This window comes from Theobroma cacao, chromosome 4 (assembly GCF_053813885.1).
Source record: "Theobroma cacao isolate CCN51 chromosome 4, ASM5381388v1, whole genome shotgun sequence".
NCBI lineage: Eukaryota > Viridiplantae > Streptophyta > Magnoliopsida > Malvales > Malvaceae > Theobroma > Theobroma cacao.
Window position 1 is genome coordinate 22933294 of NC_142642.1, and position 4080 is coordinate 22937373.

Consider the following 4080-nt stretch of genomic DNA (forward strand, 5'->3'; position numbering starts at 1 on the left):
TAAGAAGAGTATTAATTAGTTAAAAGAAGGCTGGCCAAAAACAATGAGTGTAGAGGTCTTAAAACAGAATGTTTTTAATTAGTTAGAGTTTTCTTTAACTGGTTAAGAGAGTGAAAAGAGTTGTCAGACAGTGTAAGTCAGAGAAGGTTTAATCGGTTAAAGCATGTTGTTAACCAGTTAACAGAACACTGTTTACCCTTTTGAATTTAAGCATTATAAGACAAAATAAAAGCTTGAACAAGGCTAGAACTATTTCTAATAGTCAAAACTGATATTTCAAGTATAAAAGGAATCTCTAATGGTCAAGAAGAGAAGCTATCTAGAGAAAGAAAGAGATAAAAAAAAGCCAAAAACCTTCTCTTTGCAAGTGTACTCCACTCTAATCCTTTGTAAACTTTTTTGAGCTTGAATTTGTACTTCTTAGTTCAGCTAAGTGATCATTTGTACTCAATTTTCTTCTTATTTCTTGATTAATTAAAGTGCGCGAGGCACTTTAAGGGTTATTGTAAAGGTTTAAAGCTTGAGGTAAAAGCTCACCTTGTAAAAGCTTGGTGGAAGCTGTTAATTCCACTGATTTAGTGAAGTTAGATTAAAAATCCTTGACTAGGAGATCAAGGTAATGGACATAAGTCAAGTAGATTGAACCATTATAAACATTTGTATTATGTCCACTTCTTTCTGTCCCATCTTTACTTGGTGTCTTTTAACTTTAACAAGTTTTAATTCTTCCTCTTCTAATTATAAAGAAATTTTCAAAGCTCGAAAGCTTACTGTGTAACATATCCTTTAAGTGTTATTCACCTCCCTCTAGCACTATTTTGGGACCAACACCCATCGGATGAAACTTTACTAGAAAACTTTTATAAAAGAAGACCAAGCTGACTAAGCTTGGACCTGATTATGTTAAAAGTCATGCTTGTAAGAACAATCACATGTTATTTTATAAAAAAAGCTTTTGAGTTGTCTTATTGTTTAGTTTTTGGTCATCCTTGGTATAAACTAAATAAATTAAAAGAGGGATGGAAAAGAAAATTTCGTATAAGATTCTGCATTACCTTCCACTCATATCGAGATTATAAAGGCTCTATATGGTAGAAAAAATTGTAGAATACATGACATGACATGGTTTTAACAAATCTATTGATGGATTGCTTAGACATCTTGTTGATGGTGAGGCTTGGTAACACTTTAATCACAATCATCGGTCTTTTGCTAAAGAGCCTTGTCGTGTTGAACTTGGTTTATATTCAAATGGTTTCAGTCCATTTAGACCAACTACGAAACCTTATTTTGTGTGGCTAATAATTCACACTATGTACAACTTACCTCTGTGGATGTCCATGAAGCAACTATTATGTTAGCCTTGAGTTACATCATGTTTTGATTTAATAAAAACTACATGTTTACTTGAACTTAATGTTAAGCATTTGAAATTGTCTTTAATACATTTTTAATCTCTTAAGGATACATATTTGTTTGAAAAGCTATACTTCATTAGAAAACATCTTATAAGCTTTCAAACAATGCATATTCAGCTAAGAATGCAAGAGCAAACATGTATTGAAATGTTATTCAAATGTAGGAACAAGGCAAGGAGAAAATAACTGGAGAGAAGCATCAAAAAGCTAAGGAAACTTCAAGACACAAGCCAAAATTTGATCCTAGAAAGCTCGAGTTGATCCATAAGCTGAAAAAGTATAAAATGTGAAGATTATAAAGTCATAGTCAACCCTGAAGTGTTTATAGTCGACCCTGTTCCAAAAAGCTCAAAGAAAATCAAGTTTTGGACAAACATAGTCAACCCTAAACCAAGCACAGTTGACCCTGACAAGTCAAATACAAGGAAAAGTCAACATTACACAGACATAGTCGATTATAGAGGAAGCATAGTCGACTATAGCAGCTCAAACTTGCAAAAAACACGCTCTCAAGAGAAAAATCGACTAAAAAAGGTTTATGATCGACTATGGAGCCTTAATTTGAGAAATTTGAAAACCATAGTCAACTGTAAGAGCATTGTAGTCAACCCTCAAGCTTCAGCAACTGTCAAATTTGACTCAAACTTGTGTCTAACAGCTCCAAGCATTACCTCAGTTATAAATAAATGCATTTGAGTCATTTTGACGTAAAAGAAAACTTAAACCAAAGCTTCAAACCTTAAAGAGACTAGCAAAAGTTTATATTCACTGTCTAGCTTTTTAGTCTTCCATCAAGCTTACAAAGTTGAATCCTTTCTTCATTCAAGCTTAAATTTCTTCTCTAATTTCATACAAGCTTATAGTCTTAGCACTCAGCTTTTGAGAGGCATTTTTTTGCTGAAATTTGTACTTTATTGTAAAGGTTCTAGTGTAACCCTGAAAAGCTACTTATAAGGTTTTGTGGTTGACCCTTCAAAAACCACTGTTGGTGGGTTATCACTTGATCCCATTAAAAAGCAAGAATCCCTTTGTGCATTATGTAAGGGTTAACGATTCCCATTAAAAAATAAGAATCCTTCATAATGGATTGAAATTCCTTGGTTACCAAGTAAATGGATGATAGCATCGAAAAAGTCGAACCACTATAAATTATTTGTATCTCGTTCAATTTTTTGCATTATTTTTCATTACCTTTATTTGTCTTAGGAAAATAGATTTATATTAATTTATTGTTTCACACTTTGAAAATATTTTTTTCCTTTTATTCCTTCATAGCTAGCATTTAAATTAAGAAAAATATTTTACTTTCGTATATTGTTTTTATGTTTAGTGATTCATTGTTGAAAACTTAATTTTGATGCTAAAAACATTTTTTGATGAAAAAGCTTTGATTTTTTATACCTAGATTTTAAAGAAAGTTTAATATATCAATCCACCCCTTATTGATATGCTTTTCATTGAGACTTTTACACTAACGCATTCATATTTCTTAATTCAATAATCCTGGGAAAGACAAGTTCAGGACAATATTGATGTTTCCTTGCAACCTCTTATATGAGTTGAATGTATTGTGGGACAAAAGTGTAGTGATGTATGATACTTTTAGGAAACAAAATTTTATTTTATGGATAACATTTCTATGGACAATTAATGATTTTACTACATAAGATATGTTATCTGAGTAAAGCACTCATAGATGTTTATCATGTCTTTATTGTATGGAACATGTGAAGTATTTCATATTGGAGTATGGAGAAAAGCCTTATTTTTTATTGTCATTGGTAGTTTTTTCCAATGAATCATCTTTTTCATCGACAAAGAGATAAATTTAAAAAACATGTTAAATGGGACTCTCCAATTCCCCACTTATCTGGCGAAGAGATTTTGGAACGATTGGATTCAATTCATAATATCTCAGGTGCGACAAAGGTTGGTGACCACAAGTTTCCAATTTTTGGTCAAACTCATAATTAGGTGTAGAAGAGCATATTGTGGAAGTTACCTTATTGGCATATAAATCTCATTCGTCACAATTTGGATATGATGCATATTGAGAGTAATGTGTTTAAGAACATATTAAATACAATTATGGATGTTAAGGGGAAGATGAAAGACAATATCAAGGCTTATCAAGATTTGGAAGTGTATTGCAGGCTATCGAAATTGCATTTGATTGCGACTAATGGTAAAATTTATAAATTGAAAGCCTTGTACACTTTAAGTAAAAAGAAAAAAAGTTGTGTGTGCTTGGATGAAACAATTAAGAGTTCCATATGGTTTTGCCTTTAACATAGCTAAGAGCGTTAATGAGGATGACTACAAATTTTATAAGATCAAATGATTGTCATGTTTTTATGTAAAGTTTGCTCCAAATTGCCCACCATGATATGGTTCTTAACTTTGGAGTGCAATTATTGAGATTTCGCATTTCTTTCAAGATTTGTATGCAACCGAATCACATATTGGTCATGTGAATACATTGGACGGAAACATTTTAAAAACTATATGCAAACTAGAAAATATTTTTCCTCTAGGATTTTTTTGACTCGATGGAGAATTTGTCAATTCACTTACCTTGCAAAGCTAAGGTTGATGGACTTATCCATTATCGATGGGTAGATGTTTTTTAAAGGTATTACGATTTGAGATGTTTAGAATTTAA